This window comes from Dipodomys ordii, unplaced genomic scaffold, assembly GCF_000151885.1.
Source record: "Dipodomys ordii isolate 6190 unplaced genomic scaffold, Dord_2.0 Scaffold2, whole genome shotgun sequence".
Classification (NCBI taxonomy): domain Eukaryota; kingdom Metazoa; phylum Chordata; class Mammalia; order Rodentia; family Heteromyidae; genus Dipodomys; species Dipodomys ordii.
This window is the reverse complement of record NW_012267218.1, coordinates 7,360,980-7,378,112: the sequence shown is the minus strand read 5'-3', so window position 1 is coordinate 7,378,112 and position 17,133 is coordinate 7,360,980.

The following is a 17,133-nucleotide window of genomic DNA, read 5'->3' as shown; positions in this document are numbered from 1 at the left end:
TCTCTCTCTCTCTCTCTTTCTCTCTCTCTCTCTCTCTGGAAGAGATTCTGTTCTGCTTGTTGAGTAAAGCCCTCACTGGGCTTGCTGTCTTGGACTGTGACCAAGCACATTTGATCTCTTCAGGTTCTTATCCTGACTGCAAGTGGGTTCACATCACTCCTTCACAAAGGTGTTTATCTGGGGCTGGAGATGAACCCGACCCCACAGGGATATTGCAATCCCTCCCATCTACCAGTCAGTGGGCCTCTAAGGGCCCAAGGCTCCCAGCATACCTGCATCTACCAATGTAGCACACTATGTTGTATACCTGTGTGGGCCTGGCACTGGACTCTGGCACTTTGCCTATATTATTATCTCTTTTAACCTCAGCAACTCTGCCAAGGAGGCAGTGCCAGTACTCTTATTACACAGACAAAGAAATAGAATTGGACCAAGGCTCTGCTCTGAGAGGCTAAGTGACTCCCCCAAGGTCACGAAGCTAGAGAGCAGCAAGCCAAGCCCTGGGCCCGGTCCTGTCTTTCATTTGGGCAACACTCACTCTTTCTGATTCAAACGATGACTCATGTTTGCTCAGTGCTCTGAGGTTTCTCCAGTAGATGTCGATTACCCGTCACCTTCTTGGTGCCCAAGTCCAGAAGGGAGTGGCTGGGCATAGGTCCCACGGTAATTGAGGACAGGCCTCCTGCTATCCCACCTCCCTTCAGTCAGAGCCCTGCCTAGCACTGTGTGCAGCTAGGTAGTCTAGGATGGAGAGCCAGGGCCATGTGAATCCTAAACATTTTCCTAGAACTTCTTGGGTACAGGGTCCCACAAGAAGTGTTGGTTGCTCCAGAGCCATGGTGGCCTTCTGTGGCGAGCTTCTATGGCATGCTGTTTACTCACGTGTGCAGCCTTTCCCCTTTGGCTGGTACCCAGAAGGACGATCTACCTCTCTGTGAGCTTCGTAGTGGGTTAAGTGAGTGAGTGGATGGATGCAGAGCTTAGTCAGGGCCTGGTAATGAGAAACATGTGACAATCAGACACTGTGCTGAGCAGGAATTATAAGTCACTCAGCATCCACCTTGTGGCACAAGCAAGATCTGTCTCCTGACTGATGCCCAGGCATAGGCAATGCTGCACCATACAGGTGCTTAATTTGGTTCTACAGAGAAGGAGACTGCGGCCCAGGCAGCCAGCTGGTAAGTGGCTGAACCAGGATTTGCCTGGCTGTAGGTCAGTGCTCTGTCCCTGCCTGTCCTTGAGCCATAGGCCCCATCTGGCTGGCAGGCAGACAGGCAGGAAATACATCTCCTTGCTGCAAGTTGCACAGATTCTCTCTTTCTCCCTCTCTCCCTCCCTCTCCCCTCCCCCTCTCCTTCCCCCACTTGGGGTTTGAACTCAGGGTCTTATGCTTAGCAAACAGAAACTCGACCACTTGAGTCAAAATGCTTGCCCTTTTTGCTTTTGTTTTTTAACCCAGGCTGAGAGCATTCTATTTCCCCTTCCTGTATAGCTGGGATGATAGGCATGTGCTACCAGCTTACAGCCTGCGTCCCCTGACAATCAGGGAAGAATCCTGGACAGAGATAACCTGCAGGCTGTACCACAGGCATAGAATGCCGTGATGGATGCTTGGCCCACAGCCCCCTTCACTATCACAGCTTCCTGAGCATGACAGGCTCTGTGCTCTGGCTGGGGTGAGGTGCCCCTCCCTTGTGCACAGAACTTTAGTAAAGTACCTGGCCTACCTGACCCAGTCACAGCTCAGCCTCCTTTCTTCCTATGAAGGAACCCTGGGAACTTCCTGCTCCACCTCTGGCCTACAACCCTTTGGGAAATCCTAGCTATCCCTACTATTTACCTTATTTATTTTATAACTGTTCATTGCTAATGGTGCTTGCTCCCCCCCCCACACGCATACACACACACACCAATTAAAAAAATGTTAGAACATCAAGTGTGTGATGTTTCTATGGCTCTGATTTGGATGAATTATTAATTGCAGGAGTGTGAAAGTTCACTTTCTTTGCAGACCTTGGGAATTGCATGTGATGTTCTAAAGCATGACCACAGCTGCTCAGGACCAATGCTCCTGTCTAGCATCCAGATGAGAGGCCTCTCTGAGTGGATGCTGGTCTACTGAGCTCAGGGCCCATGGCTGGTTCTTCACAGCAGCCCATTGGCCAGCGCCATCTATGTGTCATTGTGAGCCATCTGCAGTGTCTCCCGTGGACCTGTATCAGCAACCACAGTATCATCTCAGCAGCCTGTAAATGGGTCAGCAATCCCAGTGTATCCTAGTGTATCCCAGCAAGGGAGAAAAGTGGTCCAAACTCCACACAGACACATGGCTACAAAGCCAACCATCATTATGTGATCTGGCTGCAGTTCAGAGCCTATGTGTTTTACTTAACATTCCCAGAGCCTGGCCCTCAGCAGAGGATCTGTGAGGGACTGCTGGGTGAGTGATGGATTGCTGGGTCCAGTTTTCCCCCAGACTTGGAGAATGGCTTGTTTGAAGTCACTGGGGCCATTGTGACAGAGGGTCACAAACACCCAGGTCTCTGAACCTGGCTTAGAGCCCTTTTGACTACATGTCTCTGTCATCTTTAAAAACAAAGCTCAACTGGGTACCGGCGGCTCATACCCTAGAACCTCAGATATTCAAGAGGCTGAGATCTCCACAAGACTCATATTTCCAATTACCCACTGAAATGCCAGATGTGGAGCTGGGGCTCAAGTGGTAGAATACTGGTCTTGAGTAAAATGATCATCAGCTTCAGTTCCCTGTCAGCAACCTGGGCCCAGCAGAAGGGAGCTGTCACTGCAGCATTGCAAGCTGAGGATTCATGATTCACCCCATCCACTCCTTCTCAGGCCTGTGTTTCCAGTCTATCTTTCTTCTAGAAATTGCCCTCTGCCAAATAAGATGGATAAGACCATCCCACCCACTAGTCTCCTCCGGATAAGGGCGACAGTTCGTCAGGGGTTGGAAATGCAGTGCATAGAGACATACAGAGCCACCTCCATTCAGGTGATTCAGACAAGCAGAGAAAGAAGAGCCATGGTGGATAATGCAGTGGAGAGTCAAGGGGGGTTAGAGGTGGCTAAAGCTGGCCCTGGGGCCCTGCCTTCCTAATCAGCCTTCCTCCTGTCACCCAGGGCTTTCTAGCTTTTGTCCCCCCACCCCCACCTCTTTTGTTGGTCATGGGGCTTGAACTCTAGGCCTGGGTGTTGTCCCTGAGCTCTTCAGCTCCAGGCTAGTGCTCTACAACCTGAGCCACAGCGCCACTTCTGGTTTTCTGCTGGTTCATTGGAGGTAAAAGTCTCATTGACTTTCTTCCCTGGGCTAGCTTTGAACTGTGAGACTCAGATCTCAGCCTCCTGAGTAGGTAGGATGACAGGTGTGAGCCACTGGTGCCTGACCCCCATTCTGTACTTCTGTTTGCTGGCTTCTGACTTTCTTTTTTTTTTGGGGGGGGGGTCCGGTCGTGGGGCCTGAACTCTGGGCCTGGGCGCTGTCCCTCAGCTCTTCAGCTCAAGGCTAGCGCTCTACCACTTGAGCCACAGTGCCACTTCCGGCTTTTTTCTTTTTGCTTATGTGGTGCTGAGGAATCGAACCCAGGGCCTCGAGCATGCAAGGCAAGCGCTCTACCACTGAGCCACCTTCCCAGCCCATGGCTTCTGACTTTCTGGAGGAGTACTAGAAACTGATGTGCATGAATTGATAGCCATGGAGCTGGATGTTTTAGTTGAAATAAATTAGCTACCGATTTGGCGTTGCCTGGCTGTTCTTGAGCTGAGACAGAGGCTCTCCAAGGACCACCCAAGCCCTCTGGTGCTTTTTAAAAAACAATATTTCAGACCCAGGCCACACAGAACCACTGCAGGTTGATAACCCCAATGCCTGCAGTAGTAGTGAGCTTCCTCTTGTTTGTAGAGTTTGGAAGGTCAAGGACGTTGGCTGCTTCCTGTGGTGCCCAAGGCTAGCCCAGGCTTGGGTTCCCAGTCCTCAGCTCAGCAGGCCTTTGGCCATTTCCCTCCTTGTCTGTCTGCTACCAACTGCTGTCTTAGTAACTCAAAACCACATATTATCTATGGGGCTTCTGTGGGTCAGGAGTCTGGGCCCAGCTTCGCTCCGCTCCGCGTGGTCTCACAAGGTAGAAGCGTAGGTCCGCACGAGGGCTGCAATCTCATCAGAAAGCCTGACTGGGGAAGCTGGGCCACTCAGCCACACACGTTTCTTATCGTGTGAGGTTGCCATTTTCTCAGAACCAGCAAGGGAGTGAGAGGCCCAGCTAGCGCGGCACCATACTGAGTACGTAATCATCACGCAAGCATGCATACCCATACATCATGTCACCTTCGTCCTGTATTCCACACGTCACAGGCCACATGCACACCGTACCAGGGTGTGGAGTCCAGGAGGCAAAGCTCCAGCCACACTTCACCATGTGTGCGTCGCTCCTGGCTTCTGCCTGGGTTGCCAAGCTCCTCTTGACTTCCTGTCTTTGCAAATGCAATTCCCTCTTCCTGGAATTCCACCCTTTACCTTGCCCACCTCATCCACAGTCGCTAAGTCCCTTTGGGCCCCTGTTAGCTGCACTCAAATTTGTGTTGGCTTCTGCTAACATCTATCAGCCTGCCTTGCACTTTTTCTGTTTGCTTGACAGTCCCTTCTCCGGTCCACCCCTCACTAGCCCTGTAGAATCCGCCCAGAGCTTGGCGTGTTGTAGCTGTTCAACGCACATGTATTGAAAGAGTAAGTAAATGAAGCAATGAGTCCGGGCCTGGACCTCGGTTCTGGGCCACATCCTGAGCTCAGGGCTGTGTAATGGCTTGCCTTTCCTGGGATCTCCTTCGCCATCATAGTATCTGGGCCAGCACTGGGTCTGACTTCCCCTGACTTTGAAATAACTTTTTTTCCCTGCAATTCTCAGATGTACTTTCTTGGAACGGCTCTCACTGTTCTCCATCTCCCCTCTGCCTCCCTCCTTGTAACTCTACAGCCCTGCCAAAAATGAGAAGGTCATTGTTAACCCAGGAGCTGCCTGCTGTCATCCCTGCGTCTATGGATGGAAAATAGAAGCTTCTATCTCAGCGGAGGATGGACACTGCCTGGACTCCTTGAGATGCTGCCTGTCAAGGAGAGGAGTAGAAGGGTTTCATTTGCATGAGTGATTGTTTCCTGTGTTATCCAGAAACACAATGGATTTACATCCCAGACACATTCACACCCAGCCAAGAGCAGCTGCTGCTACAAAACCTAGTCACGGACTTGCGCGCTCTCTCTCTCTCTCTCTCTCCCTCTCTCAGATCGGGTGAGAATAGAAGCTTAGAGGGGAGAGGTGGGAATAGTTTCTGAAATGTCCAGCTGGGAAAGGGGTTCGGAAGATACGAGGGCAGGTAGGGAAGCAGGTCAGGGTCTTGGGCAGTCAGGAAGGCCAGCAAAGTGCCCACAGGGAAGGCAAAGGCTAGCTATCTCTTCCTCTCTTCAACCCACACTCAATCCATTGACACATCCCAAGCCGGGTGCTAGTGACTCACACCTGTAATGCTAGCTACTCAGGAGGCTGAGCTCTGAGGATCGCAGTTCAAAGCCAGCCCAGGAGGAAAATCTGTGAGACTCTTATCTCCAATTAACCACCAGAAAACCAGAAGTGGCGCTGTGGCTCAAGGGTAGAGCACTTGCCGTGAGCTTCAGAGATAGTGCTCAGGCCTAGAGTTCAAGCCCCGTGACCGACCAAAGAAAACCCCCAAACACATCCCAGCCTTGTCCCTTTCTCCACACCTGTCTCCACCATTCAGGTCCAGAGCCCTACAGCTTTATTGGGACTTCTGTGACAGCCTCTGGAAGGGGCTGGAAAGGGCTGGTCCCCTGTTCTCTAAACTCACAGCGCCTCTCAGCAGGGCCGCCACTCCAAGCTCTTTCATTCACAACCAATCACATTCCCCATGCTTTCTCACAGTCCTTGGGACAAGAACTTGGTTTGAGGCCTTGTGTGACCTACTGCCTGGCCCATCTCCTCATTTTTCCTTTTCTTTTTTGTGGCATTAGGATTTGAACTCAGGGCCCTGTGTTTTCTAGGCATGCCTACTCCCCAACCCCTGTTCTCATCTTCTCTAAGAGCGCTGCCAGGCTCCCTAGCACTTTTTCTGATCCTCTAGGCTGTCCTGGGAATGTGTCCTCTCAGATCATGCAGGGGGCTCCTTCTGACACAGTGGCCCCTCTGCTCCCTCAGCGGGGCTCTTCCTTGACCATGCCTTCTGACTTTGTACCTCCCTCTCCTTCCCCCTCCAACCCATTACTATTCATTCTCTGCACGAAGAATTATACCGGTGGTTTATGTTGATCTTCTATCTCACAAGGATGGACGTGGATGGAAGCAGGGAGGAACGGGCTGGGAACTAGCCATGCCCAGTCAGGGCTGGAGCATGCTGAAGAACATGACTTGGATGGATAAGTAGAAGCCAGGTGATAATGGAGGACACAAAGGCAAACAACAGTGTGAAATGAAAGCAGATCCTGGGATTCACATCTTTCTTGACTTAAAGGAGATGCAATGTTCCCCACACCTGCTGTGCTGTGTGACCTCAGGCTGCCTTATGAAATGTTCCACAAGCACCAAAGCTACTCAGAAGAGAGGGGTCTACCTTTTATATTCAAAGCAAAAAAAGGGGAGGGCAGACACTGCTGAATAATTCTTTGCACCCCTAAACCTGGGGTGTCAGGAAGCTCAGGGAGGATGATGAACACTCAGAAGAAAAACCTAGTATAGCAGAAGGCAAGCTGAAAACAGAAGCCTTTCATTTCAGCTCCAAATAGCCCAGCTGCCATGCTCTGTAACCAGAGGGTCCTGCCAGTTTTCCAGAGTACAGAAATATTGGTATAGAAAACGGTTCTAATGATTGCTCCCGAGTTTTTTAAGTACAGAAGGTTCTTTTTTTTCCCTAAAGGACAATTTGTATTTCTGATTTCCATCTCAAGAGGAGGGGAGTTCTAACGTCATATTTCCACATCATTCATGCGGTTCAAGCCAGGCCTGGCATCATGACGGCACATGGTTCCACCTGTCACTGCTGATCGTCACAGCCTAGAGGAGACTGAGGCTCAGCGAGGTAGAGGAGTGTGTTCACAGCCCCAAAGCTGAAAAAGTTTCCAACCTCAGATCCAAGCTTGGATGTCTCATTTCAAAACCACGATGCCTATGCTGTCCCCTGAGACCCCACTGGTAGTAGAGTGTGGGTGTGAGGCCACTGGAAGGGGCTTGAGTTCTTACCATGGGTGTGGGGCTCCTGTGTGGGCTGAGCCTCCTGCATACACTATGAATGCAGAGCCCTGGCTGTCCTTTGTATACTGGGGGCTGTGACTAGGAAGCAAGGCCCAAGGTCTTGTTGGCTTCCACTTTCTGCAAAAGATGTGTATGTATGAGCACATGTGTGTGCGTGTGCATGCATTTGTATATATATATATATATATATATATATGTGTGTGTGTGTGTGTGTGCATGCATATGTATATATATGTATATATATACACACACACATATATATATTAACTGTGTTTGCATTGGGCATTGGGCTTGTAGGTGGAAGGTGTTCCCTGTATTATTAAATTTAGGGTATAGGATTAGGGGTTGAACCTCAATATCTGGTAACCATAAGTAGTCAGGAGATTGGTTGGGGCTACAGTCCTTAATCTACCCCCCCCCATTCTCAACATCATGCTAGAACTGGACTCTGCAGGAACAGACAGTTCTGGCTGCTGGGAAGAAGTGACAGACGATGGCCCCAGCGGGTGCTGGCACAGGAGACTTGGCAGTCTGTCACTTGTCTGTGTTCATTTGGGGACTGGCCGTGGCTTCTGCTTGGCCTCCGTGCCTGCCCATCTCCCCCAGTGGGGGTCTCCAGATCCTACAGCATAAGGAATATAAAGTCCCTCTTGACTCAAGGAGCTTCAGCTTGATAAAGATGGGTGGGTGGGGTTGCTGAAGGACCACGTTGTGTCTCTGGTGTCAGAGAAGCTTCGGCTCACCAGATTCCCCAGAGCATCAGATCTTCTCTGAGGAAAAAGGCGAAGGTGGGGGAACTATACAGGGGGAAGACCTTTTAAGAGTGATTGTTAATTTTCAGTTCAACCCAACATTTTAAACCTTTGTATGTCAGAGGTGAGAATCACCAGCATCGCAAGGTGGAGAGGAGCTGGGAAGGTAAGAGGGACTCCATGCTATAGAGGCGCCAGCACTGTGCATGGGGGGAGAACTCGCTGTCTCTGACCATCGAGAGGGTCAGTCGTGCCTGTGGACCTCCTGGGGGGGAGTTTCAATAGAGGGGACAGGGAGGGGATTCTCAGCCAAGGCTGAGAAGTCTAGTTTCTAAGGGAAAGGCCATAAGGACTTCCTGGTTCCAGGCACTGTGCTTAAACACTCAGTGTGTGCAGCTCACTGTGTTCTCCCAGTGTTGCACAGTAGGTAGAACTATTATACCTCCTCAACAGGAGAACTGCTTGCTCAAGTCACATGAGCTACCAGAGATCAGAGCTGGGATCTGAATGGGCCAATCCAGTTCTATATTCCAGATTTTGTGTGTGTGTGTGTGTGTGTGTGTGTGTGTGTGTGTGTGTGTACCAGTCTTGGAGCTTGAACTCTGAGCCTGTCTCTGAGCTTCTGTGCTCAAGGGGAGCCATAGCTCCACTTTTGCCTTTATGTGGTTAATCGGAGATAAGAGTCTCACAGACTTTCCTGCCCAGCCCGGATTGGAACTGTGATCCTCAGATCTCAGCTACAATTACAGGCATGAGCCAGCAGCACCAGCTCCCACATTTTGAATTTTAACCATGTCCTGTGTTGACCTTCAACATGAAAATGTAGTGGGCAAGTACGTGCCTAAGAATCAGAGGACCCTCATATATCTGTAAGAACAATGGAATCTGGGCCCCAGTGGCTTACATCTGTAATCCTAGCTACTTAGAGACTTGAGATCTGAATGGTGGTTTGAAGACAGCCAGGGCAGAAAAGTCCATGAGACTTGTATCACCAGCTAATCACCAAAAAGCCAGAAGTGGAGCTATGGTTCAAGAGGTAGAGCACTAGTCTTGACAAAAAAAGCCAATCAAGAGTCCAAGGCTCTGAGTTCAAGCCCCAGCACCTGCACCTAAAAAATAAATAAAATAAATGAAAAAGAACAATGGGGAAGGAGAGATGATCTTATCCTCCATCTCCTGGAAGTCAGGTCTAGCAACTGGCCTTCCGGGGATCTGAGAGCACTGACCAACTATGACCATGTATTTGCACAGGGACATTGTAGTGGTTTCACCTGTGCCACGGGGTCCTCTCCATGTCATCCCCAGAATGTCCTAAACAAACTGGAGCCCACAGAGCCCCAGATGATACAGGATGGTGTCCTGTGTGGTTATGGAGAAATTTGGAGCCAGGCCTCCGGGCGGGGTGGTGGGGTGGTGGTGCCCTGTGTGGCAAAGCAACCTGACGGGTGTACGGAGTTCTGGAGACTCGCATGCCCAGCTCATGCGCACAAGTCTCAGTTGTTCCTAACCAGCAGTGGACAGACTTCATGGCAGATCTGCCATGAAGCTGTGGAGTCATGGTAGAAGAGCTGGGACTTAGAATCAGGATCTTTGGAGCTCAGATTCTCGCTTCTTTGCTAACTAGCTCTGCGATCATCGTTAAGTGACAGGTGCTTTCTGAGCCTGGATTCTTCATCTCTACAATGAAGACAAGAGCACAGCTCCCAGAAGGAGCTGGTGACTCACACTGCCCTCTCTCCTCTCACCCTAGCCTTTGGTTTGATGCTTGGTTTTTATTTATTTGTGTGTGTGTGTGTATATATATATATATATTTAACAAAGACCCATTTTCTACAGCGTAAGAAGGCTGCTACCATGCTTCAGGGGATGACCCACTTAAAGACAATTGCTTGCTTCTGGGTCATCCTGATGGATTAAATGAAGACAACTGCAGCCCATGGAGCCAGAGGAGGGTGCTACCCTGGGAAGATGTGGGAGGGGCCTGTGCATCTACACTGGAAGTTCTATGCCAAGATCAGACCAGGCCCCAAGGGCAGATGCCATGACCAACCAATCAGACTGCACCTCTCACCTTGGCAACTCAGCTAACCTACCTAGGGTGGTCACAAAACAGACCTTGGAAAGAAGATGTGGTAATTATAGAGGCCCTGGGGTAACATCTCTGGTGGAGAATGCTTTGTTTCTCCTGACCCATCACCTATGTTTCATGGCAAACTCTCAATGGCCAGGCCTCTGCTTGGGCTGTGAACACTTTAATTTCCGAGTACATTGTTTTCTATGAGAAGTTGGCAGGAAGGGAGTCTCTGGACGAATTATATTTGCCCCACATCTTAGAGTTCATGTTGGACTGAGCTGCAAACAATTTGACTCCAGGATGTTTTATTCCAGCCAGTATTTACTGGTTCCTTCTCAATGTGTCTGATGCTGGTTTGATGATAGAGACACAGATGATAAGAGATGACCTCCATTTTCCAGTTAATAAATTACCAATGTCCAGCTACCTTTGGCTCATGCCTGCAATCCTAGCTATTCTAGGAGGCTGAGATTTGACCATTGCAACTTGAACAGCTCAGACAGGGAAGTCCATGAGAGTCTTATTTCCAATTAACCAGTGGAGTGTGGTTCAAGTGGTAGTGTCCACTATGGGCAAAAAGAAAAGCCAGTCAAGAGCATGAGGCCTTGAGTGCAAGCCCGAATACCAGTATAATCAATCAATCAATCAATCAATCAGTCAATTGCATCAACAGAGATCAAACAACATGTCAGGAACTTCACAAATGTTATTGCTATTCCTTATCATAACCTAGCAAGGTGGACACCATCTTTTTACGGCTGAGGAGCAGCGAGCTCAGGAGACGTTAAGTTAGGAGCTCAAGGTCACGCATTGAATAAACGCCAGAACTAAACTTTGGATTCTGAAATGTCTGACGCCAAACCTCCGCCCTGCAAGTACTTTTTCACCTGCTTTGTGTGGGAAGCAGAGTCCAGTGGAGACAGACAGGCTGTCTGAAATGCCATCCGGGCAATAGAACCCACATGCTGGCAGCCAAGACCCAGCAAGACGGATGCTTCCGCAGAAGACCGAGAGGGCGGGCGGGAGAGTTCCTTCGGAAGGGAAGGGAGGCCTGCTCACTGTGGCTCTGGGTTTCTCAAGTCCTTCGTAAATGGAAAAATCTGATTGTGCAGTAGCAGCCCTTTCCATCTTGGGGATGAAGGAAAAAAAGAGGAAGACTGAGCTACATACACATAACCCTGGGCTCCTCCAACGAAGCCTCACCATGAAGGATGGAGCCCAGCTGTTCCCACCGAAGCCCGCTCCGACAAGAGCAGAGATCAGCGTCCACTAGGGCAGGGAGACCCCTGTGATAATGTAGATGTTGTTCCTCATCCTGTCGGGGTAAATGTCTGGCCTGGAACTTGACATCCTTCTGATTGTGTCTCCTGGGTGCTGAATTACAGGCATTCGCACCCAGCCCTAGTGGGTAATTGACCGGAGGCAATGGGGACCTCCTGGGTTAGAGCTATGTTGGCTGAGCACAGGAAGCCCAGACTAAGAATGGCATCTGAAGTAAGGGTGGGACTGTAGGATGAGACCTTTGTGGACAGGGTCTGTGGGACTCTAGGTGGACAGTGTCTGTATATGCGACACTACAGGATGCCCTGTGGCTGCCCACTGGACACATGCACACAGTGCCCCTTGCCCTTGAGTAGCTAGCTTGCTTGTCTGCTTGGTGCTTTACCACTTGAGTCATGTCTCCAGCCCAGCTTTTTGCGTTAATTGGGGAGTCTCGTGGACTCTTCTTCCCCAGGCTCACTTTGACTTGATATTCCACATTTCAGCCTCCTGAGTAACTAGGATTACAGGTGTAAGTCCAAGGCTCATGCCTGTAACATTTTTTTTTTAATTTTTTATTTTTTTGTCAGTCATGGGGCCTGAGCTCTGGGCCTGGGTGCTGTCCCTCAGCTCTTCAGCTCAAGGCTAGCACTCTACCACTTGAGCCACAGTGCCACTTCTGGCTTTTTCTGCTTATGTGGTGCTGAGGAATCGAACCCAGGGCCTCATGCATGCAAGGCAAGCACTCTACCACTGAGCCACCTTCCCAGCCCTGTAACATTTTAAATCTATGTTGTTTTTAATGTAACATTTTTACTCTATGGTAATATAAAAACTATAGTGGAGGAAGAGAAGAAAAGTGGAGTAGGTCAACTTTCTCATGGAAAAGTGCATAAAATATTGTTGACAATCAAGGAACAGAGGCAGGAAGAGTATCTGAAGAAGAAAGGCAACAGCTGGCAGATGAGACTCAATGCTGGTGGTGGAGCAGGAGTGGCTCCTTTCTCCTTCAGGACAGACCCTGGAGGAAAGATGCTACGCAGAGACGCACAGAACTACTGATTCTAAAGCTCTAATGGCATAGTGCATGCCTTCTGAAGTAGTATAAGGAATGCAAGCTTCTCAAAATGCACTTGAACCCATTAGAGAATCTGGTTATGTTAAATGTTTATAAATTTTACCCAAAACACCCAAAAGTTTTCTTGTAACTTAGACATGTCAGAAAAACCAGATGAACACATTAAAAATACTGCCACGAAGCAAAATTTAAAATTTCTGTTTTGTTTTATTCCTGGGGCTTGAATCCTGGGTGCTAGCCCTCCGCTTTTATGCTTAAAGCTAGAGCTCTACTATTGGAACCACAGCTCCACTTTTGTCTTTTTTTTTTAAATTGGAAATAAGAATCTCATGGACTGGGCTGGTTTGGAACCACGATTCTCAGATCTCAGCCGCCTGAGTAACTAGGATTACAGGTGTGAGTTGCTGGTGCCCAAATTTCACGAGAGGAAATCAAGCAAGTGTTAAATAGAAAGGATACACTGCATTCAAGAATCATTGTGCAGATGGAATTTGTCTCTATGTGGTAGTTTCCTCATCTGTAAAATGGGGGCTGTGGTGATGATGATGATGGTGATGATGGTAATGATGGTTATGATGATAGTGATGATGAAGGTAACGATAATGGTGATAACCACCTCATAGGCTTGCTACCAGGTTAGCATGTTACCCTGAATTCGTTTTCTCAGGCTCTAAGTGTTCTATAGAGCTAAAGAAGTGCTAGTTGAATCAATCAGCAGAAAGGCTCAATATTGTAGAGACACAGCAGTTCCCAAGTTAATTTACAAATCCAGTAAATGCAATAGAACAAAATGTAAAAGGGCATTCAGCATGGGGAGCGGTAGGACTGTGGAAGGCGGGGTGATGTCACAGGCCATGCCCGGCACACACCATCCTGGCGAGGAACCCACCCAGGTGTGGGCATGGAACCTGCACAGAAAGTAGAGACGCATGGGAGCAAGGTGTACGGTAAAGTATGCTCCAAATACGTCACTTTGGCATGAAGGGTTCTTTTGTGTTAAAGGCTCTGACAGGTAGTAAGGACAGGAAGGACAACTTCCTACTTCCTTTTTCCTTCCTTAAAGAAGAGGAAACAGTGTCACCATCAGGCCTAGAGAAATCTGTATAGTCTTCCCAGACCCTGCTTCTCCACAGTGCACCACCTCAGCCCAGCTCAAGTCAGATAAGGGCTCTTCATCCAATGACCAGGGTTTAACACTTCTTATGTTTTCTGATCTTTTAATTCAGGCCCAGTTGAACACACCAAGAAGGCAGAGGTGAGCGCCTGCCTCTCACACCCAATCCAGGTGGCATTTTAAATGGCTGGTAAAGAACACACGTCAGTAAATGGAGTTGTAACAACTGGTGAGTCATTTGGAAATTCAAAATTAAATTACAACTGCACTTCCCAGAGGAAAATAAATTCCAGATGGCTTAATAATTCAAACAAAAGATATTACAAAATTCTAGAAGAGAATATGAGAATTATAGAGAAATCTTAACTGAGGACTCAAAACAGAACACACAAAGACACAATAATGCGACTATATTTTTTTTTTAAAAAAGGAAAACTGTATAGCAGGAAAAACTCAACAGTGACAAAAACCAAATAAAACAAATTACAAAACCACTACAGTAAACACACACACACACACACATCAGGGGACACTGACAAAGGGCTTTTCCCAGAATGCAGTGTATGAGATCCCACCTTGACCCAGCCCTCCCCACTTACCATCCATTCCATTTCAACTCACCTTTGCAAACACCTGAGACTTCATGCCCCTTCTTCTGTATTATTTGTCAAATTTGGTTGAACTTGACTTGCCTGGTTTTTTTAAATTGGACAGAATAATACAGCCAGACAAAACAATATTCCAAAAGACCGATGGTTTTCTTTTGGAGTCCTTGACTCAGCAGGTCAGGCATCAGCTCAGAAATCCTCAATTTCTTAATTTCTTTGAGTGTTTGTATCTTGACCAAGATAGCTATTTCAGTCCTTTATTTTCTCTCAAAAAGAATGTGTGTGTGTGTGTGTGTGTGTGTGTGTGTGTGTGTGTGTGTGCATGTGCCAGTTCTGAGTCTTGAGCTCAGGGTCCTGTCCCTTAGCTTATTTATTTTTTGCTCAAGGGCAGTGTTCTACCACTTGAACCACAGCTCCACTTTCAGCCTGGAGACAAGAGTCTTTCAGACATTCCTGTACAGGCTGGCTTCAAACCAAGATCCTCAGAACTCACTCAAGCTCCTGAGCTAGGATTACAGGAATGATTGTCAGTGCCAGCCTTTCTTTCTCAAACTTTATGTCCTTGTTCTGTGCTTTGTTGAGAAACACCCGACTGCAAATGGGAGTTCCACTTCCCACCACTGACCTGTGTGTGGCTCCCCTCTGTCAGTAGCACTTGGTAGGAGCAACAGCCATGAGTCTGGCCTGAATTCTCCCCTTTCTGGCTGGAAGAACGGAGGTAGATCCCTGTGCTGAATTTCTTCTAACAATGGCTTCCCTGTTTGCACCCACTTAGGTCTGCACCCACTTCACATGGCTCATGGGGCCATGCACCACTACACAGCTCATGGGGCCTGGTGAATGAGCACCGGCAGCCAGAGAGGCGGTCCTGGTGACATCTGGGCTGCATAACTACTGACTTGGAGCAAGGGGCTTCTTCACCAGGAAATGATGGTTATTGGAATATCCACCTCTGTGCAAAGACAAAACTATAAAATATTTAAACTTTTATTGGTGTGTGTGTAGTCCAAGCTCTCCTTAGCTTTTTTACTCAAGGCTGGTGCCTAACCATACTCCACTTTTGGCTTTTGCTGGCTGATTGGAGATAAGAGTCTCACAGACTTTCCTGCCCAGTCTGGTTTTGAACCACGATCCTCGGATCTCAGCCTTCTGAGTAGTTAGGATTACAGGAGTGAGTGAGCTACCAATGCCAAGCGAATTTAGAGATCTTAATTGGCTTTTACTAGTGAATCTAGAATCAGGCAATCCTTCATTCTGAAAACATAGTAAGCATTCCAACTGAGCAGGGGAGAGAGGTTGGTTTTACAATCAGAAAAGGGCTGAGAAAGGCAGAAATGAAAACAAAAGTGGATTTGTGATTTTAAATTACTTTTCTTATAAAGGTTAGGTCACCAGGGATTTCCTTATCATACCTGTTCGGCATTTGGCTATTTTTTCTTTATCCTTACTTCTCAGAAGGTCAGCAGACAATTTAGTTGTAGCCTGGTGCTGTTAGCATGGGGGTCTCCATTTTGGAGGTCAGTTGGGCATTGGGCAGAGGTTCAGTCTATGGCAATGTAAGTTTTATCCCATGCTTCTTTATAACATACTACTAGCTCACCTCCAGCAAGTGACAAGTGACTGAGGAACAGAACAGGGCTGTCCTCAGTTCTGCAGCAATTTCGGGGATAATTGGGACTAAAATATCTCAGCTGCCAACTCCTTGTGTGACAGTTCACACTTTCCATCTCTCACAGGGTAAACTTGATCCTCTTAGAACTCAAGCAGCTGTGTACCCTTAAAAAAATACTGCAATCACTGTATCTGATTCCGGTGTCCTGCATCTTGTATATACATTTTTACAATCTGGGGAGGGGAAGGGATATAACAAAATGCTTAAATAAGGACACAGGTTGACCCATTGTAACAATGTACAAGACACTATGTAGAAAACCAACTTTACAATTTCATTGGTGGGGGGAGGGAGGGAAGGGATGGTAGGGGAAAAACAAAGGAGGAGGCAACACTGCTCAATAGGAAATGTACTCATTACCCTACTCATGTAACTGTAACCCCTTTATACAGTATACTATAAAAATATATATGGAAAAAATACTGGAAACTGTTGGATGTGGCTGCTGCGTATCTGTAATGAGCATTGAGGAGGCTGGGGCAGGAGGATCACTAGTTGGAGGATAGCCTGGTGTACACAGTGAGGCCCTGCCTCAAAAACTAAACCTAAACAAGAGCTAGAAACTGGGATCAATGACAGTCAGAATACTCCCAAATCCCTGTCCATGAGGAAAATATTATCTAGAAATGAAAGCAGGAAGTACACAGTACACAGATCTGTTTTCTAGATATCAAAGACCTTGGTTGGAAGTAGCCACAAGGCTAAGGTAGGGCAATTTCACCCCAGGGACCTGAGCACCTGGATGAACCCCTCCATAGGTAGCCTGAAGCCCATGCAGATGACAGGCTTGTCACCCCGTTAAACAGGCTCCAAGGAAAGGAGAAATGTTGAAGAGGGCAGTTGTAACTTGGAGCAAAAATCGGCCTAATTATTTGTGATTATATGTCATGTTTGTTAAGGGGCCCTCAAATGAGCCAACTGTTTGCTTTTGTAAAACAGAGCCAACTGCATTGTTCTTGTGACAATCGTAATCTCTGCACCCATAGACCAAGAGTTGTCCTCTGTTAAAACGACACTCGTGTAAGAGGAAGAAAGCAGCCACTGATACCGGGTGTGTGCGTCGGTGCTTTTAGAACTTTTATCCCCCACGAAGTTAAATGTTGGTAGAAAAGTTTTTATTTCTCCCCTAAAGAACACTGGTGTGATACTTTCTACTAAAAATAGAAAATACCACATCAGAAGGATATTAAAAGTTCACTGAAATTACTTTGGGCCAGGTACTTTCCATCTGTTAGCAGATTCAATATTCAAAGGAATATAAGCAGCTATTTCTACAGGTAAGGAAACCATGGCTATAAGAAACA